This window comes from Narcine bancroftii, chromosome 7 (assembly GCF_036971445.1).
Source record: "Narcine bancroftii isolate sNarBan1 chromosome 7, sNarBan1.hap1, whole genome shotgun sequence".
NCBI lineage: Eukaryota > Metazoa > Chordata > Chondrichthyes > Torpediniformes > Narcinidae > Narcine > Narcine bancroftii.
Window position 1 is genome coordinate 46,181,999 of NC_091475.1, and position 24,157 is coordinate 46,206,155.

A 24,157-nucleotide genomic window follows, 5' to 3' on the forward strand; every position below is an offset into this window, starting at 1 on the left:
AAAACAATATACCAAAGAATCCAGAGATTTTCCTCCTAAGTAACATAAAAAACAAAGAATTTGGAATTGATTTGGAGGATGCACAAAAAAGATTTGTTAAGATAGCTCTAGCCGTAGCAAAAAAATGTATTATGTCAACCTGGAAATTGGAAGATAATTTGAAAATACAACAATGGTATATAGAAATGAATAAATGTATTCCATTAGAAAAAATAACATATAGTTTAAGAAATAATATTGAAATATTCAAACAAATATGGGAGCCTTACATTAAATACAATAGCGAAAACCTACCGGGAACAATCATTACCTAAGTTGATGGAAGGAGAAGGAAAGAAAAGAATGGACTCAGTAGAATTTCTGGTGTATTTTTGTTGAGTGACAACATTGTCTGACTGGTTTAATGTATCCTAGATTGTATACCTTAAATGGATGGGGGGGGTGGGAGGGGTGGGTTGGGAGGAGTGGGGGGGGGAGAAAATGGCACTGTATATGTGTGAAAAGGAAAAAGTGTGTACCATGGTTAATGTGATTTATGGTGTGAAAAATAAAAAATAAAAATAAAAAAAAAGAAGACCGCAGAGCCCACCTCACTGACAAAAGACAAAGGAGGAAAACCCAACACCCAACCCCAACCAACCAATTTTCCCCTGCAACCGCTGCAACCGTGTCTGCCTGTCCCGCATCGGACTTGTCAGCCACAAACAAGCCTGCAGCTGAAGTGGTCATTTACCCCCTCCATAAATCTTCGTCCGCGAAGCCAAGCCAAAGAAGAAGAAAGAAGAGTACAGGGTCACACACAGGTCACAGCACATTTATAGAGAACCATTGTTTTCTGAGAAGAGTGTTCATTCTTGGAGTGGACGTGTCTTGGACAGACAGAGCTAATGGATTTCAAGAGGGTCTTAATTATTCAAGAACTGCTGAGGAAGTCATCTGTTTTTAATTAAAGCCACTTAAGCCTGTTAAACAGAGATGAGGTCAGAGGTTATGGATATGGAATAGTTTTGAAAAAGGAACAGATTTTTGGTAGAAATAAAATTGATGGTGATGTGGTTTTGAAGAATTGGGACTCACCTCTGTGATGATATAATGGTCACATGATTTGGAGAAATATGTTACCAAATTTAGACATGAGTTCAGTTTTGGAAGAATTCAGTTTGGAGTTTACAGAAGTCAAAACTCTGTGAAATACAAGGGTTGAAAATTGGTGCTGTTGTGTATTACTTCTGGGAAAAGGAAGCCCATTTTGATGTCTCTTTAAAAAAAGAGGACAGATTTCTACTGGGTCTATTTTTGAGTGGCCACTTCGTTTAACCCTTGTCTGGTTTTTGATTTCATTGTGAAAGAAGATAACCACATTTATTTAACCCTTGCCTGGGTTTGTGAATTCATCATGGAAGAAAATAGTCAGTTGTGAGTAAAAAAGGCCTGAAGATACAATTTTTAAAAGTGCTTTATAATTATTCTGAACTGAGAATTTAAGACCTTCAAACAGGTCTAAAATGATGCTGAACTTTTAAAGATTGACTTTAAAATGTGGGATTTTAATTACACTTACACACACTTGCACACAGTGGGGTTAAGTTTAAAGTTAAGTAAGTTTAGAGATAAGTAAAAATGTTATGTTATTGATAGTTTAATAGAAATTATTATTTTGAATTTACCATAGTCTGGTGAATTTTCCATTGCTGTTCCTGTGTTAGTGCTAACAAATTCCCCTTAGTCCCAAAAATAATTAAAAGGTTTGTTAGTTCGTAATATAACTCTATTCCTTTCAGGACCGCTTGTGGTGTCCTTAACCATTGCCCTTTCAATTCTGTTTTCAACATCAAGCTACCATATTCCTTTTTGATCTACGTCCTGGAATTTATAAGCTTTCAGTCAAATTACTTTTTCTTAGGGGTGCAGCGTTAATTTTTTAGGTGCCAGAGCTCACAAAAAGTGATCAAATATCCTAATATTATTAGTGATATTTTTCCCCCACCAGCCATCTCCCCCTTCCATAAAATCGCCTGTATTCAGTTGGCATCAGAACAAATCTTAATAGAGTAATGGCAAGGGGAGGGGAGGGGAGGGGCAGCACTGACGTAAAATAGTACCTATGGTGGCCAATGCGTCAAAATAAACGGCAACAAGGAGGTCCCATGAGACCTGGCCTTGGTGGCCACCATGTTGCATTTGGCATTGTATAATTGAGAGCGAACAGTAGGATGAGGAAAGAGGATGAATGTACTGGTTGTGGAAGAAACCGGTTTTTTGTATGTCCAGAATAGTGCTGGAGTGGGAATTACACTGACCTTGCCTGTATTTAATATGCGGCTGCTGTTAAATTCCCCACGTTAAAATTCCTCACTTGTTTATTTTGCCTCTTTTTTACAGAAGTGCTGGAGCGGTGCACTGGTGAGCTCCGGCAGCACTGCACCCCTGCTTTTTCTTGAACTAAATTTTTTTCTTATGTTAACTTCTTTCACTCTCTCTAGTCCTCCTTAATTTCCAAGAAGTATCATGTATCTTCCATGAGAAGAACACAAAATATTTGTTTGTTTCTGCAATTTCCTGATTTCCCTATGTAATTTCTCCCTATTCTTCTAAACTGGACAAACATTAACGTTGGCTATTTTTAACTCTTTTGAAGCTTTTACAGTGTGTATTTTACATTTCTTGTAGATTACTCACTCCCAATGTCAGTCTTCATCCTGAATAACTAAAAGTTTTCTGGAACAATGAAAACTCAAATATATTGTTCAGTTGTTTGGAAACACTGCTTTGTCTTAGTTCTCTGAAGTTAAGTCAAATGTTCAAGCCCCACTTTCTTTTCTCTTTCTTCTTTCTTTTCAGTACACAGTGTTTTGCAGCGTTTTAAAAATGTGGAGGAAACATCATTCAACTGAAAAAGACTTTGACCGAAATAGATAATAATTCAAGTAAGATTAATGGCATATTTGAGTGAGAATTTACAAACAAACTCAAAAGAAAGAAACATTGGTGGTACGGTCATCAACAGGTGTAGCGGTTATTGCAATACCTTTACAGCACCAGTGATCGGGACTGGACCAGGGTTCGAATCGCACGTTGTCTGTAAGGAGGTTGTACATTCTCTCCGTGTCTGCGTGGGTTTTCTCCATCAATTCAAAACGTACCAGGGATGCACTACCAATCTTGAATGCCTCCAAATCCTTAGGATCGGTGTCAAATCTATCCACCAATACTACCTTGTCCATGGTCTAAAATTAAAGTGATTAAATTGTACTACCAATCAACCACAATCAGACAGAGAATCATGCTTAATAGGCTTTAATCATCTTAAAGTGTCAGCATAGCTTGCTTGTTGCTGGCCTGGTTCCAAAGCAGGTACAGAGGGAAGGGTTTGGGGGTAACAGCCTTTATGGGGATACCAGGGAGGGAGGAGTCACAGGTTCAGGGGGTGGGCCAGTCCATACAGCACATACATACATCTTTATACATAGTGGTAGCACAAGAGCGGGTGTAGGTTAATAGGATGTAAAATGGGCAGCGCAGAGTTGTGGGCCGAAATGGCCTGTTACCGTGTTGTATGTCAAAATTTAAATGTTTTTAAAAATTGTGTTCTACCAACAGTGAAGGTTGTTCAAGTGGATTTTCAGGACTATTTTTAATCATATCATAATCATCCAGCAGAGGAACTGGCAATGTGTTCTCACAAATCAGAGTTCTGGTAAATAGGTGACAGAAAACAACAATCAAAGTGAATTTAATATTTGAAATTTTTTGACTTGATAAAATGCTGGAGAAATGCAGGCACATTTTTGAAGAAGAAATGATGACTGTCTCAAGTCAAACTCTTCACTTTCCTGTTGTAAATGGTGAGACCCATCATGGTATATAGTATCTGGTTTATTTCAGCTGTAGGTTAAATGGTAGCAAGATTTTTTTAAGTTAATCAGATTGTGAGTTTTGTTGCACATACATTGTAATGGTTTTGCTGACAAAGTGGATTTTGGAAACAGATCCAATCGTATGATTGAGAGTAGAAAGAGGCTGTTCACTCCTTCATTATCTGTTTGGTTCTACTTTGCTCTTTAGCCTACAAATTTCCCTTCCATCAATAGAGCCAATTTTCTTTTAAATGATTAAATTTGCTTCTGACATCTTAGTGCAATCCAACATGACGTCATTGCTTAATAATTTCCTTTCTTTGCCTTCGGCTCTTGTGTTAAAACTTTAAATCTGTGACTTCTCATGCCAGAAGAAACAGTTTATCTTCACTTACATCAGTTTAAAAAAAAAATCAATTTTGAACTCTTTCTAATCTCCCTCAAGACCTGTTTCTGAATCTCTCCAAGATACTGCAACTTTTTAACTCAAATACTATTTGTGGAGGTGTCATGGGGATGGGGTAGAGGTTAATAAAGTGGTATAACTTCCTTCTTCCTTCTCACTCAATACTCATTCAGGGCATACATGTTTGGTTATAATTTTTTGATGTGCTCTTGATTTCACGGGCTTCATAATAACCCAAGGACATGAAAGAAGCAACATTTATATCTGGAGTAATGCAATTAATTTTTCATCTTCATTTCTCCCCCTAACCATTTTCTTCCACAGAAGATGACTCCTGCTAGAACACAGACCACCTACACTGCCAATCCTTCAGTTCATGTGACAGCTCTTCAAATAGGCCATTCTCGAAGAATGGATCTGCTTCTGTTTTTATCTAGTCTCCCTAAAAACCCATTCTGCTGTCACAGAGGTGTGGGAACCAAAACAATCTTATTTGCTTAAATGGCATGGGAAAACATCAGCTAATAATATCTATTCCACCACCGCTCAAAGCAATTCTCCATCTGCTGATATTATTTAGAAATATAAATTCCCCTGTTTTCTCCAAAAGCCTCGGGTAGTTGATCAGAAGATATCCAGAGAGGACTGCTTTATGTATACCTGGCCTAGATATCTTACATTTTATATTTAAGATGCATGAGCAGGATATGGTTGAAAAATAAGAAAACAGGGCTGTTTTTGTAGATTTACTCATTAGTGCTACTCTGTACATTTATCAGTCTTTAAAGAAAGCATTTACTTTGAACTACGCATTCCTTACAGGAATTTGGAGTGCAAGAATTACCAAACCACTGGATTATGTAATATCTTCCTTTTCTTTCTTTGGCTTGGCTTCGCGGACGAAGATTTATGGAGGGGTATGTCCACGTTTGCTGCAGGCTCATTGGTGACTGACAAGTCCGATGTGGGACAGGCAGGCACGGTTGCAAGGGAAAATTGGTTGGTTGGGGTTGGGTGTTGGGTTTTTCCTCCTTTGTCTTTTGTCAATGAGGTGGGCTCTGCGGTCTTCTTCAAAGGAGGTTGCAACCCGCCGAACTGTGAGGCGCTAAGATGCACGGTTGGAGGCGATATCAGCCCACTGGCGGTGGTCAATGTGGCAGGCACCAAGAGATTTCTTTAAGCAGTCCTTGTACCTCTTCTTTGGTGCATCTGCCTCGGTGGCCAGTGGAGAGCTCGCCATATAACACGATCTTGGGAAAGCGATGGTCCTCCATTCTGGAGACGTGACCCACCCAGCGTAGTTGGGTCTTCAGCAGTGTGGATTCGATGCTTGCGGATTCTGCCAGCTCGAGTACTTCAATGTTGGTGATGAAGTAATTCCAATGAATGTTGAGGATGGAGCGGAGACAGCATTGATGGAAGAATTCTAGGAGCCGTAGGTGATCTAACAATAAAATAATTGCTGTTAATGTTTATCTCATGCACATTAAATGAACAGAAATCCACACAATTAATTCCAGTCCCTAGCTGAAATTTTATAATAAATTCCTTTAAAATATCTCGGATCATGGCACGTGATGGTGCCAGTAACTATGCAAAAGCAAATTTCCCTCTACAGTGGTGAGCAATATTATATAGGGTTTGCTTCAGTTTGCCTATGAATCATATTAACATGTACAGGTGATCACATGAGAATCTGGACTGGATGCAGTGAGTTGGAAGGTGATAGTGTTGATGAAGCTAGGGACCATGCAAACTCTGCTTCCTAAGTTTATATATATTTTTGCTTGGAGTGGGGCTGTCATCCAGAGATCTCTATCTGAGCACATGTGATATGTCCAACTTCCTCTTTCAGCCATATATCAGCTGATATTTGTAAATTGATATCAATAAAGATATGTTGGAGGTAAAGTAAATTGCCACAAAACTATCCCCCACAGTCTTCCCTTCTTAGTAGCTCATATTTTATCTGTTATATTTTGATAATACAAATGGTTGGTAGTGGTTGAATGCAAAAGATAGTGACTCAATTACCTCAAATAACTGCTAGCAAGCTGGTTGTGAAGAAAAACAGTTGTATTCTAACAAATGCTGGGCACATTTGTTCTCTCGTTTTACAATGAAATATGAGTGTTCCTTCGCAATTATTTTTCCAATTGATTCATGTTCAGTTGATTTGACATCAGGAATATTTCAAATCTATTGGAGGTCCTAATAACCCAGTGTCCAATGAAAAAAAATGTCTAGGTGTATTTGTTTTCTGTCTACCATAGGTCAGAATTGTTTTACCTCATCTATTGTAAACACAGCTTTTACTTTACCTGTACATCCCTGTTATGTATGAAGGAAAAGTTTGGCAAATTTTGTGAAAAATGTTATCTGTGTCGATGTGTTGAAACAAACAAGCTAGAGTTCCAAACTTCATGTCCAGGTGCTCAAAGCATCACTAATAATGCTCTCAGGCAAGTGATTTATTTTCATCAGGAATTTGATTTTCCATTTTACCACAAATGCCCAGCAGCATATTGTGGAATTAAACTTAGGGTGATGCTGGGGAACGGTGTCCATAGAAAACACACCAAGATATGCTGAACTTGATAACATATTAACATTACTTTGCTTATCTCACAGGCTCTGTGAAAAGCAGATTTTTTGCCTTTTGTAAACCCCAGGAAAACAGATTCAACCCACTGTGTCTCTCTCACAGACCTAAGGGCATAGAGACTGTTGTTATGGATCTGTATCCAGTGAGAGCACTTGGATACCCTGACTGCATTCAGAAGTACAGTATGGCTCATTATGTTGATCCTTCAAATTTCAGGAACAGCCCAGATTAGCTCTATTTGTCTGTGTTGGAGGTGAATTTCCTAATATATCTCCTACTGTCCTTGAAACACTAACTGACACAATAGTATTAAGGGGTACCTCCGCAGTCAAGAAAGCGAAGGGCAGGGTTGTACCCAAATCATAATATAGTTATTATTTAATTAAAATATCATAATTCTCTGGAACTGCTCTCCCGCCCCCTCATCAAATTTCTGTTGACTTGAAAATAACTTACTGTCTGACTAGATCAAAATTGAGTACACATTCTTAACTAATTTTACCTCTTCCCAGTTGCCACTGAGCTTCAGAACTTCTTGCCACTCTGCCTCGTGAATGTTCCTTTATCCTATAAATAGAAGTTAATAAGGTTACGTTCTCTTTCAGACTTTCGTGTACAGGATTATTTTTATGTGATAGAAATTGATGTATGTGATCACTGGGCGGACGTGACAAGAGATCAAGGCTGTAACTTTGTGAATTAAAGATAACAATGCCTCCCTTCCGGACAGACTGAACATCTTCTGTGCGTGGTTCAATGAGAACAGAATGATGTCAAAGAATGCTTCATATCCCCCTAATGACAGGTCCTCTGCATAGCCGCAACTGAGGTGAGGAGAACGCTATCCAAGGTGAACTCACAAAGCAGCAGAACCAGATAGTGTACCTGGTTGGATACTGAAGGACTGTGCAGATCTATTGGTCTTTAGGGACATTTTCAGCACCTTACTGCAGCAGTCCATCGTCCCCGTGGATTTCAAGACAGCCACCATCATCCAGGTACTAAAGAGGACCTCAATGACTACTACCCCATGGCATTGACCTCCACCATTATGAAATGTTTCAAGAGCTAGGTCTTGGCACACATCAAAACACACCTTCAAGAAATGACCACCATCATGTCAACCTTCTATAGAAGCTCTATTGAGAGCATCCTGGCCCGCTGCATCAGTTTTGTACAGTTGCTGTAGATCAGGAAAGTGGCAGAGAGGATCACTGGGGTCTCCTTACCCCCCACCATCTATGTCCTCTACTGGGATTGTTGTCTGAAGAGGGTGCGCAAAATCATTGAGGACCTTTCCCACCCGTACAGCTTTCAACTACACTAATGGCGTTGTGAAGAAAGCATGTCATTGCTTCTACTTCCTCAGGAGTTTGTGGAGGTTTGGTATGACACCAGAAATCCTGGCAAATTTCTACAGAGGTGCGATGGAAACTGTGCTGACCGGCTGCATCATGGTCTGGTATAGGAACACCAAATTCTCCTGAGTGTAAAGGGGTCCAAAAGGTAGTGGACACAGCCCAGGACATCACAGACAAAACCTTCCCACTATCAAGAACATCTACAGGGAACACTGCTGTCAGAGAGCAGCAGTAATCATCAAGGATCAATCCCACCCACCCAGCACATGCTCTGTTCTCGCTACTGCCATCAGGAAAGAGGTATATGTGCCACAAGACTTGCACCACCAGGTTCAGGAACAGCTGCTACCCCTCCGCCATCAGACTCCTCAATCAGGGTCTCATTTAAGGACTCTTGAACACTTTATTGATTTTTTTATTCACTCTGTATTGCATTGTTTATTTACATTAATTATCTGTTCACATTTCTTTATTTGTTTACATATGTATGCTTTTGCACTATCAATTAGTGCAAAAAAATTTGCCTCTCCTGCATGAAAAATAATCTGAGTTGTATGTGATGTCATGTATGTACTCTTGATAATAAATCTGAAATCAGAGTACCAGGCTGCGAAAGTTTCCTGAAAAACAAGATGGGACACTCTTACCACTATTAAATAGACACTTTAAGCAATTGTTTAAGAAAATTACATTTTAAAATTGTGACATAATGTGACTGAATGCACTCAGAGACAATTGAGGTGTACAAACACGCTTTTAATAGCTTACAATTAATGGCCAGTTGACACAATAGTCCTCAGGTTAATCTGAGGTAAGGTGGGAAAACCAGGCTTTATATTGGGGTAGGTCAGGGCAGAGCCAGGGGAGGAGCCAGCCATCTGAACAATACATAGACAGTGAATTCCAGTTCACTGCGGACCTAATTGCATAGTCAGAGAGATTTTGTCTTGGTGACAGGGACAATTTTGGGTGTTATCACTCTGGAATCAGGTAATGCATCCAGTATGAAAACTTTTCTAAATTTTTGTGGATGAAAGTAATCACTGATCACCCATAAATGTAAAATGACTACTTCATCATATTCTCTGGAGGTTAGAGGAAGGGAGGTCTTGGAAAATACATTGGTGGGAGAATTGCATTAAGAAAAAATGGAGTATTGGAGTGTCAGTGCATTAGCTGTTGGGAGAGCAAGTGGAGAGTGGGATGTCAGTCAGATGAGGATGTTGAAGGGTTCAGGAACAGCATATGGAGCCCAAGAGAGACTCACATTGATGACTTCAGCACCCTACCTATAGGTAATTACAAGTTCTGGATTCCATGGGCATAGACCTATGAGGCAGATGCACTTTGTTTTACCAAACTTGTCTTCATATCATTGTTAAGGCTTGTTTTTGATGCATGATCTACACTATCTACCTGTTAAACTGAATTTCATGTAAGGTGGTAGTCAAGCATACAACAATCCAGCTATCTCTATGTGAAACATATAGGATTATGAAGGGTATGGATAGGATAGATGTAGGAAGGTTTTTTGAGCTGGCCGGGGAAACTAAAACGAGAGCACACAGTCTCAAGATTCGGGGGAGTAGATTTAGAGATGAGGAAAAATAGTTTTTCCCAGAGAGTAGTGAATGTTTGGAATTCTCTAACCAGGGAAGTGGTTGAGGCTGCATCATTAAACATATTTAAAATTTGGTTAGATAAATTTTTAAATGATAGAGGAATTAGGGGATATGGGGAGAAGGCAGGTAGGTGGAGTTAGGTCATAAATTAGATCAGCCATGATCGTATTGAATGGCGGAGCAGGCTCGATGGGCCATTTTTGGCCTACTCCTGTTCCTACTTCCTATGTTCCTATGAAAGGTGCTACACACACCATGGACCCAGACTTAAGCTGATGGCATTTATCAAAGGTGCAAAATACACAATGAAATATTGAGGCTCCATCATGTTTAAGAATTGTTACATTAAACAAACTGTTCTTGATGAAGGGCTCTGGTTCAAAGCATTGATTATTCTTTTTCTGCCACTGATGCTGCTCAACCTTCTGAGATCCTGCAGCAGAATATGTTGCTCCATGTTCCAGCAACTGCAGCTTCTCTCTTGTCTCCAAACAAACTGGCATCTTTCTTTTACCCAGAATAAATGAAATTTCCTGTAATGATTCTCTTGAAGCAACTTAGATCATAAAATAATGGAACAACACCTTCTGATTTTATTTCCATTAAGGGTTTTGATGAAGCATCTGGGAAGGAAACATCTGTGGTTCTGCTTTGCACAAGTGGACTGAGAAATCTGGATTTTATTACAATCTTGGTGACTGGGAAAAACATAGAATTTCTGTCAAGCGGGAATGCCAATTGGCAACGGATGTAAAGCAATACCATTGAACGTTCCCAGTTAGCTCATTGCTGTTCACATTATTAAACAGTTTTGTGTTGATTTTTGACAATCTCAACAATTTTGCCAGAAGCAAATTCAAACCAAGCTTTGTTTATGACAAAGCATGCTATGGAAGCAAATTTTTTTTAAAAGCATTTTTAATTTGCTGAGTAATTTATCTCTTGGCCTTAATTCACCAAATATTTCACTTTGACCAGGTGAACAGATAAAGACATTGTCATAGGGATTTCTCAGCCTTACTGCAGCTAAGTGATGTCAACACCACCCCCCCATCATCCCCATCCCCCCCCCTCACCCCCATTCTCCCCCCCCATCCCTGATCCCACTGGTCACCAAACTTTCATCAGATGTCCACACCAGTCTAAATGCCTCATGAATGCCCGATGCAGGAGGGAGGCCAGAGAATCCAATACCCATTACTGGGTTTGAAAGGCTATTTCCCCTGACTGATTTGATTCCTTGAAACACTGTCAGGAAATTACAAAATAAAAATGTGGAAGCAGCTGACGCTATCAAATTATCACTACCAAGTCCAAAGAAGAATTAAGAAGAAATCTCCTTATACTGCAGAAGCCAAGAGGTGACCCGAGAGGAATAATATGATAATGAGAGACATCGAGAGGACAGATTGTCAGAATCTTTTCCCATTAATATACTGCACAGTTGACATGCTGCTGAAGGCCAGGTTAGAGGCATTCAAGGATACTTGGACTTCTACAGGAAATTCAAGTATGATCTTCACAAGGCCATTAGGGAAGCTAAAGGCAACATGCACCAAGCTCTTCCCAAGAGAATATTAGGGACACGTGGTGATGATGGCAGGGCATGCATGATATCATTAAGTACAAAGTGAGGCCGGGCAGCATGGCACATAATAGTGCAGCATTCCTCAATGAGTTAATCATGTTCCTTGTTTACCAGTAGTGTGATGACACCCACATCAACTAGAATGCAACAAGTAAACTTAATCGGGGTGTCTAAAACAAGAGAGGGAGAGGTTTAAAGGAGATATTAGGCTTTTATTTACATGTGTGGTTGCTAGAAGAGGAAGGGCTGGAGTCAGATATAATCTCTATATTTGAAAGACATTTAGATGGATATTTAAATAAGGCAAGGTATGGGAGGATATGGTCCTAATACATCTGGGATTAATGCAGATGGGCAAAAGATCAGCATGGATGTGTTGGGCTGAAGGGCCTATTTTTATGCTGTACAATTCGACTGTTCTTTGTTGAACTCACTACCATAGGAAAAGAGCAAAAGTATTTAAGGGAGGCAAGATAAATATGCCTTCCAACAAAGTATACCATACCTTGATGAAGGGCTCAGTTAGGTCTGAAACATTGGTTACATATCTTTGTGACAAAAGAAAAAATGTGTGACTTACTAAGTTTCTCCAGCATTTGTGCATTGAACTACAATCACACTGTCTAGAGACTTTCTTGTTTAACTCTTATAACTAAAAAGGTGTTCAGCCTACATGCTCCATGTTGGCTCTCAGGGGGGCAATTCCATTTGTCCCATTCCCAGTCTTCTTATTTCCCGGTACACTTGTGATTCATTTTCTCTCATCCATCCTCTTTGATTCTTTTTGCCACTGACTTATATTAGTGAATAATTTATTGTAGGCTTGCATCTCTTGGGATGTAGAAGCAGACTGAATTACCTGAGAAAACATGATCTGACAGAGAGAAGGTACAAACTCTTCCCAGACAGCACCAAGGTTAGATTGATCCCAGGTCCCTACCAATGATGTGAGCGTTAAAGGGTAAAAGTGCAAAGAAATTTGGGAAGAGGAATGTGGACACTTTTTCTTTGCTGTAATATTTTATTTATTCCTGGAAAAATGTATGCACAAAGGAATTTAACAAATGGAAAGAATTCACATAAGAATTAACCAATAGAACACCCATGAATTTGATTTGCTAACATTTCTGGGGAGCTGGTGATAGGATGGTGGGATTTGGACAGGGATGAGTGTGGGTGTTGTCTACTGCCTGCTTTTTATAACTCTGAAACAGACACGATGGCCAGCTGGGGAAGAAACAGTGTGGCATGGATGGAAGCAAGTTGTCCAATTGCACCTACTCCATCCAAACCTCTTCTCCAGTAGTCAGATACAGGGCAAGAGATGAAAGGCAGAGGAGATTAAAACTTCCTCATCTAACTTTTCTGGTATTAATGTGCAGGAATGGGAAAAGTGGGAGATAGAAATGTTCTCTTAGGAGACAGATCAATTGTGATAATATATTCTGAAGAAGCAACATTCTTCATTGTAAATCTTGGTGGCTTTGTTCCATGGATTTCATGAGCTGTGATAGATAGAGGAGGCAAAGATGATGAGATCCATGATGTATTATTCTTATTTAAATAGATTGGTCTCAGCCAGAAACAGGAGCATTTCCACATTTCCTTATACCTCCCATGATGGGAACCCACACCAAGCTCCCATGCTCAGTCCTCATTAATTTAAAACCACCAATCAGTCCACCACCCCTCTCCCACCCATTCTCCAAAACCCTAAAACCTTCCATCACTTCATTAGACCTGGAAGTACCAATTATCCTTCACCCTTCTAACCTTTCCAAACCCAGCAGCCCTCAAATACTTTCCAATCCACCTGATCTCTTCCTCTTCAAGATTCAAACACTAAAAATTGGAAATGCTCCTTTCAATTACTAACCACCCCTCACATGACCACTAATCAGAGCTAACTGCCACCCAATTGACCCACAACCCCCATAAAATTTGAAGGATGGGAGGAAACCAGAGCACTCGGACACGGGGAGAACATACAAACTCCTTACAGACAGTGCCAGATTCGAACCCAAATGTAACAGCATTTCACTGACTGATACGCTAACTGTGCCACCCATCTTTCTGACCTAAGATTTGACAACCACTGAGAACTCATTATAATCTAAACACAGAGCACACCAAATAACCCCTAAAGGCTCCTGATCATCTGCACGAAGCAATCACTCTATATCTTTTAACCCAAATACCCGACTGGATCTTGACATCCCACTTTCAAAACTATCTTTAAAGATCATAAATTTTAAAATTGGACATACAGCATGGTAACAGGCTTTTTGGGCCCACAAGCCCATGCCTCTCAATTAACCCCGGGTATTTTTTTTTGAAGGATGGGAGGAAATTGGAGCACCCAGAGCAAGCCCACACAAACATAGGGAGAATGTACAAACTCCTTACAGACAGCGCCGGAGTCAAACCCTCATCACTAGTACTGTAACATGTTGTCCTGACCGCTACACTAACATTACTGCTGACCATCCATACTTTCTGGTGTATTCCATGCTCAATAAGCAGCCACTTTGTCAATCCGAGTGGCTGTCCATTGGGAAACACACTCTAAATTTTTTAATACATCCTACTATTAAACTGTGCAGAACTTACAGGAAATGCTTACCAAGTTTCCTGTCCACAAATCATTCCCAGTCATGGTCTTCCTGTCTTGGGAGCATATAATTGGCAGGCTACATAGAGAATATATAAGATTGATTCCATGATATTGCTCATAATTGTCGTTTTAGCAATGTTAGGCGCATGAAGTGTAGATGCATGCTTGGTGAACAACTCACTGCTTTGGTTTGTGTGGCAAATTCAAATCAAACAAGGAATGTTTTTTAAGATTATCCATCGGAACTATCTGCCATGCAATCCTGATGCTGACAGAGGTTCTTTGCCCGTACTCTATGTACCTTAGTCCCATGGACGTTATCATTAGTAGTGTGTTTTATACTAATGATGTTTCAAATCTGATTTTCAACTTGAAAAGACTTCTGGAAATTAAATGTGTTCATTGCACTTTTCATGCTGTAAAACAAAACATTTTCCAATTTAAATTATTATCTTGATACAATCACACCCATCAGTTAATCATTGAATTCAGGTGTTGCGCAAAACCAAGAAGTTTCTCAATAGATGATAAATGGCTATTTATCTTCACTCAATCCCTGCACCCAGAACAGAGTTAGCCATGAATATTTGGTTTGCAATATAGCAATCCTAATGTTATGCTAACAGTACATGTTCCTGGATGGGGGTGGTGTGTGGGGGGTGGGGGAGTGAACTTTTCCACAAATGCATAAAGGTTTCTGGGCAATTGGCCCTGTCACTTAAGATCCTGCAAAAAGAATCAGATTGTCAATAGAAATCTGCAAGCAGGAGCACTTTTATATGTCCGGTGGCGGGTGGGGGGTGGATACACAATGTTCATCTTGACAAGCAGACTTAAAAAGATCTTGTATTGCATTCTGGAATAAAGGAGGAAAAGTTGAAGACGATGCTTCAATTTCCTTTGCAACTCTTGAATTTATAAGTACTGCTTGACTTGTTCATCCAGAATTCTGTTTTTAACTTCAATTATTAAAGTATAATTTCAGTTCCTTTCATTCAAGAGGAAGACACCCACAATACAGAGGCAAGTTGTAATGACTGCTTTGTTGGGGAATGTTTGGCACTATATGGTATTTGAACTGTGCAAGGTAGTCATTCACTGATTAGTGTCAGTGCTTAAGCAATCCCACATGATAGTACACATAAAACATTAGAGCACAGTACAGGCTCTTCAACTCACAATGTTGTGCCAACCTATATATACCTACCTAAAAAAAACAATCCTCCCTACCTCATAACCCTCTATTTTTCTATCATCTTTTAATGTCTCTTAAATGTCTCTATTGTTACAGCCTCCACCACCACCCCGACAATGCATTCCAGGCACCCACAACTCTCGTGTTTAGGGGAGACATCAGGGGTTTTTTTTTTAACTTTTTTCCCTTCACTAGTACAGATGTCTTCTGGTGCTTGCTACTTCTGCCTGGGATTTGAAAAAAAAAGTACTGGCTTTCTACCTTATCTATGCCACGCATAATCTTGCAGATTTCTAACAATTCAGTCAAAGAGAAAAGCCCTAGCTCTGCTAACATAGCCTCATAAGACATATTTTCCAATCCATTTCCCAGAAATGGGTCCTCTGCACCCATTTCCACAGGTTACACATCCTTCTTGTAATGAAATTACCAGAACTGAAGGCAATATTCTAAGTATGGACTCACCAAAGATTTATAGAGCTGCAACATTTTATCATGACTCCTGAACTCAATTCCCCAACTAATGAAGTCCAGCATACCATAGGCCTTCTTGACTATCCTATCAACCAGTGCAGCAACCTGTCTCTCTGTTCATCCATACTGTTCAGTATTCTACCATTAACCATGCACTCGGGCTTCAGGTTTGACCTTCCAAAATACATCATCTCACATTTATCCTGATTGAACTCCATCTGCCACTTTCCTGCCCAACTCTACATCCTGACTATATCCTGTTGTAATCTATGACAATCTTCTACACTATCTACACCTCCAACTTTTGTATCATCCATAAACCAACCCTCTACTTTTTTGTCCATCTCATTTATAAAAATTACAAAGAGCAGGGGTCCCAGAACAGATCCCTGTAGATGTCCAGGCAGAATACTTTATGTTCACTACTACTCTCTGTTTTCTACAGGCAAGCTAATTCTGAATCCAGACAGCCAAGATTCCATCGATTCCATGCCTCATGACTTTCTGAATGTCTCCTATGCCTTATTAAAATCCATATATACCATATCTATTTCCCTACCTTCATCAATTTCTTTTGTAACCTCATCAAAAAACTCATTCAGGCTCACAAAGCCATGCTGGCTATACTTGAGAAGACAGCACTTTTTTAAATGCTTGTAAATCCTGTCCTTAAGAATCCTCTCCAATAGTGTGCCCACCACTGATGTAAGGGTCTCTGGTCTATAATTCTCAGGATTCTCCCTATAACTTGTTTAAAACAAAGTGATCACATTTGCTATTTTCCAATCCTCTGGCCCTCCCCTATGGCCAAGGAAGATCCAAATATCATTATCCACACCACAGCAACCTCTTTCCTCCCTTCCCATAAAAACCTGGGGTATATCTCATCCAGTCCCAGGGACTTATCAATCCTAATGTTTTTAAGAAGATCCAGCATTCATCTTTCTTAATCTAAACATGATCCAATATACAAGCTTATTCTATTCTGACCTCATCTTGACCTTGACTGAAGCACAGCATTCATTTAGGATCTCCCCAACCTCTTCTGCTTCCAGGCACATTTCAATCCTTTACCTTTAAATGGCCCAACCCTTCAATCTTGTCATCCTTTGCTTCTTCACCTATGCTTATTTTGCCTTAGGGATTTCCTTCATCCTACATGCCAAGGGCTTCCCATGCCCCCTTCTAGCTCTCCCAGTCCTTTCTTAAGTACTTTCCTGACTACCAAATAATTCTCCTGAGCTCTTCCTGCTTCCCAAATTTAATGTATGCTTCCTTAACTAGCTGCCTCACCTGTTTTGCAAACCACTGTTCCCTCTTCCTCCCATTTTTTCCCTCTCCCAGTGGAACAAGCCTATCCAGAACTCCACGTAAGTGGTCCTTTAGCAGCCTCCACATTACTTCTGTGCTTTCTCCTGAGAACATCTGTTCCCAATTTACTCTCCCTGGGTCCTGCCTCAACCCCATCATAATTAGCCCTTCTCCAATTAAACACTTTACCCTTTTATTCTTGCCCATATCTATGCTAAAGTTCAGAGTTTTGATCACCATCATCAAAATGCTGTCCTCTCTCCTGTTTTCATATTATTCACATTGTGTGTAATGCTAAATCAACAGGTACTACTTGTAAGGCTTCAAAGTATTTCATAGCAATATGGATTTGGCAATTTTCCGTCAAGCCAGCAAAATTTTGAATGAAATTATTTCAATGAATTTACTAAGCAGGAACATTGACTGGCTCATTGAAATGTTTGGTGATATTTTCTTTCTGAAAATCTTGTGTCATGGCACTGGATTATATAAGATTATTTATTCCCATTGTGTCATTTGAGATTGTTTGGCCTAATTGTGAAAAATCCATGATATTTGTCACAGCTGATCATCGAGTGTTCTTATGCGTCGAACACTTGGCAGTCTGATTAATCTTATTGAGCATGCAGTCATTTTTCTTAATTTTGATCATGAACCCTTCTTTATCTAGGTTTCCTCTGGGTTCTCTTGTATCCTCCCATATCCTACTTGGTAGATTGATAAGCCACTGTAAATTGCCCCTCATGTTGGTGAGTGGTGGAAACTGGGGGGGGGGTATGGAAGGAGGAATGAGGGGAAAATAGATGGGATTAGTGAGGACAGTGGTTCCTAAACAGGGGACCTCAATGTGTTCCTATGTGGCCCACAGTGACTTCCCAACCCACTGAAGACTGGGAGGGTCTGAGGTCATGTCTCGGTCCCCCTGAGTGACCTTGTGTGGGGTGGTGAGCAATCTGCCACTGAAGCCAGTAAGGCCATCTTTCAAAATAAGCAGCTTGGCGCTCAGCAATCAGTCACAGTACCTGTTAGACCTTCACGCAAGACAGATTCAGAAGTGTGTCTTTTCTGTCTTCTTACTACTTGTTGCTCAGCTGCTTCCAAGAAGAATTCCTGCATTACTTCCCAGAAATCGGCCGAGAAGGACTAGCCCTGGTGAGGAACTCCTTTCTTGTTGAAGTCGACAAAGTCCTTGATGATCTGCAGGATGAATTCATTGACATTCAAAATGATTCTGGATGCAGAGATGTATTTGAGACCATCTATCTCTGAGTTTTGTCCAAAAATGACAGAGAGTTACCCCAACTTTGCAAAGGAATGTGTTCAGAAGATCCTGCCCTTCATGACCACTTACCTTTGTGAATCAGGCTTTTCAATGTTGCTGCAGTTGAAGACAAAGGGACAAAACCTCATGGAAGTGGAGTAGGTCTCAGGTATGCAATATCTACCACAGAACCAAGGATATGGAAACTGGTGAAGAAACTTCAGGAACAGGGGTCTCTTTAAAGATGCTTGAGCCTTGATTTTGATGAGGAATTTTTATGTTCATTGTATGCTTGCAGAATTTTTTGTTCTTTAAAAAATGTTAAATAAAATACTTTAAATTAGATTTTTAAAAAGTTGTGTTTCTTACAGAGCTATCTTTGACTTGAAAATAATGCTCAGTTATTGCCACTAGTGGGACATGGCACGTTAGGCCGGAAGCCAGGTGGGTCTTAGACCAATAAAGGTTGAGAACCACTGATGTGGGATTAATGTAAGTGGGGTTTGATGTCAGCATGGACTCAACGGGCTGAAGGTTTTGTTTCAATACTTTGTGATTGTAAGTTTTAAACATATCGAATACCCAGTCAGGGCCTCACAGAACCACTCGTGAGTTAGTTGATTCTAACAGCTGTAATTGTTTAAGTGCTCAGAGGATATGGATCAAATTTACTTCCGCCATGGTTCTGCGGCCTCCACAGCAATTGTCAAGAGTGGTGAAACAGCTGTTGCGACTGAAATACTCTCAAGTATTCAGATGAATTTACAGTGGGCTGTAATTATGCTGTGTAAAAGTGAAGGGTTAAAAGAGGGTTTCTTCAGAAAGGTAAAGGTAATGTCAGCAGAGGTTGTGCCTGAAAACCTGTGTTTAGCTGGACTTGTAGCTTCAGCTTGTATTTTCCAAAAATGAGAATCTCCAACTTGGCAAAGATTTCTGAAGTTTTTGAAGTTCTGACTTCAAAGGTAAATTACTGAAAATCCAGAAGAAATTAGGGTCGATAATTCAACAGCTGCCTCCTTAGAAATTTCAGGAAACAAAAAAGCACAACATTGCACAGGCTATTATTAACATGATGCAGACGTCTTGTCAGATGCAAAGGTCTGATTTAAGATGTTAATTTATCTGTCAGACATTAAATATTGGATCAATTACAACCCTTATCCAGGAGTAAGTCATGGTAAAAGTGGTGAAATTCAGTTTAAAATCACACAGGTGATCTTTTCCGGGTGAATTTGCACCCATCGGGAAATTATCCTGGGCAATTTGTGATAGCGTGCCTGAGCCAGTCACGTAAAGGATGGCATCTCTGTTCTCGCACTGCCCGCTTTCTCCATTGCCAGTGTAAATTGGAGCTCAGAGTAACCTTCAGCCTTCCTTGAAATTGCACAATACAGTTCCAAACATATTGTGCAACTTTGTCTCATTTATGTCCATTTAAAGAGAAAGTGGAAAGAAAAAGTTTGAATTGTACCCATTTGACTCGTTATGTGCACGGTTTCCAAAGGAAATGGGCCAATGACAATTTTTCTCAAGCAAAATATTTCAGTAACAATTGGGTCTGGAGCAGTGATTCTCAGCCTTAAGTAATCCCTTACTCATCATAAAGCACCTATGGCATAGAGAAGACTTAAAGTGGTATTTGACTGGAAAGAAAATGTTTGAAAACCATTGTGGTAGATAATCCTCTGTGTTACTGTGAGAGGCACAGATGATGTATTAGGTTGATGAAGGTATCTCTGATAAAAAGGACTTTGACTTGAAGTATGGATGTCATTACATTGATGCTACCTATCCTGTATTTTTTTCTGTTTTTATGTTGGATTTCCAGCTTCTCCAGTTTTTATTTTGTCTTTTGTCTTCTATTATTCCTTTTGTTGGCTTAGTGCATGTCTTTTTTTTTGGTTTATCACTAGGTACTTGGAAAGTTTTCTGTGGTAAACAACTGAGTGAGTGGAAATTTTCATTAATCAATCATTGATTACTAACCAGTGCAGAGTTCACCCACAAACTCAGCCAAAGCACAGGGGTACACATCTCTGAACAAGTTGATGTGAATGTGGTATTATGAATGGGATAAATGGAGTGAATGGCTTACTTTAACTGTGGAGCAAGGAAGGCAAGTCAAAGATGGCAAAATCTTTTGTCCTTTACATGGACTGCAAAACTAAACTAAAATCTTATCATGCAAGATCCATGGCATGCTCCCTGTCTCTGCTCAGTTATCTGATTTCAGCAAGAGGAAATTGCAGTTGTTGTAGGACAACTGATCTTCATTCTGACCTTCACGATGGAGAGGAAATCATCTCACCAGTGATTCCTGTTGGGAAACATGCTTCTCACATTAACTATAAAGATTTGTGGATTAAATTTCAAAAGCCATAAATGACTGATATGGAATTGACGTACTTACACACCAAAAGCTATATGTTAATTTGAAAGTTGTAAAAGTGTGCATTCACTTGTTCAACATTACAATATGTTGAACAATACATTTTAGAAAAAAAGTATTTCAAATTTCTGGTGCCTCTTATAGTAGCTGTGCCATTGGAATGATATCAAATGTGATTTCTTGAAACAGTATTCCTCTGTGTCTTTCTTGTTGATTCCCTATAGTCTGCCAAATTGCCCTTTTGATGAAATGGCTCAATTACTACGAATAAATAATGTTCCAGCAATAATTGTTAGCCTTCGTACAAAGACTGCAGTCAGTTTATTCTTTTGCTTCTGAAAAGGTAAACCGCCAAGTAATTGTGAGTTGTTCACCAAAATATTTACATTCAATGCTTTTCCAGTACCATAATTGAGAGAGGAGGATCAGCAATGTCAGAGAAGAGCTGTTATCTAGTGAGACTATGTTGCACCCACCCAGTTGTTATAGTTATGACACAACAAAAATCTGAAGTGATATTTAAGTTGAAAGTGGTAGAAATGGCCAAGAAAACCAACAACTGGGCTGCTGCAAGGAAATTTGATGTGGATGAGAAATTGGATGAGAGATTGGAGGAAGAAAGAAGAGACGTTAGGAAAAAAAATACCAAAAGGCAATGTTCTTTGAGAAAAGGAATCATTCGCTGGCCAGAGTTGGAAAATCTTGTTGCAGAATGGGTATGTGAACATAGTCATCTGAAATAAAATAAGATCATTTGCACTGCAGTGGGCCAAGTCGCACTCAGACCTCAGTGAAGATTTTGAGGCTACAGTAGGCTAGTGCAATTGTTTCATGAAGAGGAAAAATCTGGTATTATGCAAAAAAACCCCAAAAGTTATAACATGATCATTGAATTTTGATGAAGATCTACTGGGACCAATGCCTGAAGAGGGCGCACAAAATCAGTGAACTGGTGCAGACTCGAAAGGCCAACATGGCCTGTTTCCGCTCCGTAAATGGTTATATGGTTATATGGTATGGTTAAATATTGCAGATTTGATAGTTGTGCAAAGGATGTGTGAACTTCTCTCAAATTCTCACACTCTTCTCAAATTTAAATCTTCATTTTCTGCATATTCTTTCTGGACGATGCCTCAGGATTGAGGATGACTTACTTCTACTCCACTGGTATCAGAAATGACCAGTGAGCTGATTCAGACTCTCTACAAATGGCGAAGGAGATGCCTGATGTGACAGGAGTGTGGGTGGGTAATTTGTGAGGGGTCACTCCTTCTGCTACTTGTGAAGGCCATGAAATCTCAATTCCACCCAGCAACTGGGAGGAGGAGGTGGAGAACCCAATGATGACTTTCCCTGTGACAGGCAGCAGGGCGACTCATGTAATTGCCAGTCAGGTATATCTCTTTTGCAGATGGTCTTGATTACAACATCTCTGCCCTCTCTCCCCAGATCTCCTCCTCTTCCTGGATGCAAAAGTGAGATTGTAGATTTGTGACTGAAGCTCATTACTGCTGAGTCTTAGAACCCCAGCTTGGATGGAATCATTTTGCATCACTGCACTAAGAACTCACAGTGGTACATACACTGCACTGGCAGTAAGGATGACATTGAAAAAGAGTTAAAACTGTGGGAGTGAAGATGTGGAAGGTAGTGGACACAACCCAGTACATCAGAAGCAAAACTCTCCCCACCATCAAAAGAAATCTACATGCTGCCATCACACATCATCAAGGATCCACACCACCCAGGACATGCTCTGTTCTCATTGCCATCAGGAAAGAGGTAGAGGTGCCACAGGACTCATACCACCAGGTTCAGGAACAGCTGGTGCCCCTCCAGCATCAGACTCTTCAACAACAGACTCAATCAGAGACTCATTTAAGAACTCTGACTTTGCACACTATTTATTACTAAATATTTTTCTCTGCGTTGCATTTTGTTTGTTTGCATTTCTCTCTTTTGTATATTGGATCTTTTCTTGCATACAGTTTTTGCACTACCGATAAGAAGAAATTCTGCCTGGCCTGCCAGAAAAAGCATCTCAGGGTTGTATGTGATGTCATGTATGTACTCTGAAAATAAATCTGAACTTTGATAGGGTGAGTCACTGTAACTTAACTGAGCAGAATGCACTGACAAGGCTTGAGTTTAGAATTGAGCACAGGAGAATTAAAGGTTAGTATTTGGGATCATCAAGAGATGGGTACTGGGGAACAGGAGGGTAAGTGGAGCAGAGTCCATCACCCATGATCTTATTGAATGGCGGAGTAGGCTCAATGGGCCAGGTGAGCTACTCCTGGGCCTATTTTGTATGTTCTTTGAAGTTTTGCAACTCTTAATATGGTGCAAATTGGCAGGGCAAATCCAGTCAGTGGCAGAGGCTCACCATGGAATTTATGATAATTTATGAGACTCCTTCAGTTCTTATGTAGAATAGATGAAGATGTTTTTCAAGACAAACAAACAACATTGAAATCCTGGGCTAAGGCTAAAAGTTATCTGCTCAAAATGAAGGTGTAGAGAAACAAAAGAAAGTGTACTTACTGAGTGGGATGATTCATTTCTGTTCGCCAGGGCAGAATAAAAAGATAATTTGTTGAAATGATGGAGAAATTGCAAACTGACATCAATCTTGGAAATGGGAAGCATCTACATTCTAGTTGCAGGAGCCCATTAATATTTACACATCATGTTAAATATATCACACTTTGTACTTCTGAATCATCCTGAACTGAGGCATGCTGAACAAGTTTGATGGAGGTTTAACAGATTAGTAAATCAAATCCAGCTGAATGGATGAAGATTTTTTTTTAATGACAAACAAAAAGTCAACAATCTAACCTGCAAGTAAAATAATGTTATTGTCTTGGAAATGTCATGTAATGACCTGAAAGAATGTTGGTTTGTTAAGGTGGGGCATTTAGCTGAGCCACGTTAACGAGTTTGGCATGAAAGGAAGGACAGGCGGGGAAAGGGAGTGCAGTAAAACTCTGATAACCTGAAAGTTCCAGCATTCTCAGAATTTTCAGGAGTTCAAATGTTGCCACAGGATTTTTACAATGCCCTGGATAAAGACCTTGCCTCCAGTTCATGGCATTTGGAAATTGTCAGCATCTTGTGCGTCCTGAGTCACACTGGCAGCTGTAATATCACTTTTCTCTTTACATGTGTGACCATGTACCTCTGTTCTATGACCTCTCCCGGCACCTTAATGATATGGTTTCCTTTCTGGAACACCTCCACTCTTTGCACATACGGGTTAAATGGGTGAGCCAGCTCACATTTCCACATTCAACGAAACAACCATAATGTGCTATCCGATTGTTTGGAAATCCTGATGGTTTGAAATACAGCTCCAATGCTGCCTTTAGCACTCTGGTCGGTGCCTTGGTTCCTTTGCTCATTCTAACACACTGAGCTTCTGATTCCCACTCTCCCTCAAACACACAGTGTTCCCATACTCCATTTAAAAGC

The 24,157-nt window shown here is 39.9% G+C and overlaps 3 long non-coding RNA genes across 3 annotated transcripts in view; 1 reads left to right on the forward strand and 2 right to left on the reverse strand.

The window, feature by feature from the left end:
• Nucleotides 1-8,773, forward strand: part of LOC138738854 (uncharacterized) — a 16,561-nt gene extending 7,788 nt beyond the window's left edge. Inside the window, exons 2-3 of the long non-coding RNA XR_011341817.1 lie at nucleotides 2,842-2,927; nucleotides 7,474-8,773. This is a non-coding gene — a long non-coding RNA (uncharacterized lncRNA). The remainder of the gene's footprint in view (nucleotides 1-2,841; nucleotides 2,928-7,473) is intronic.
• Nucleotides 3,319-14,327, reverse strand: LOC138738855 (uncharacterized). Its single transcript, XR_011341818.1, has 3 exons — nucleotides 14,063-14,327; nucleotides 7,371-7,435; nucleotides 3,319-5,707 (listed from the first exon to the last, which is right to left on the reverse strand). It is a non-coding gene; the product is annotated as an uncharacterized lncRNA (long non-coding RNA).
• A 7-nt stretch (nucleotides 14,328-14,334) lies between these two features.
• LOC138738856 (uncharacterized) lies at nucleotides 14,335-23,343 on the reverse strand. The gene is made up of 3 exons (XR_011341819.1): nucleotides 23,228-23,343; nucleotides 18,056-18,230; nucleotides 14,335-14,469 (listed from the first exon to the last, which is right to left on the reverse strand). It is a non-coding gene; the product is annotated as an uncharacterized lncRNA (long non-coding RNA).
• Between the last annotated feature and the right edge of the window lie 814 nt (nucleotides 23,344-24,157).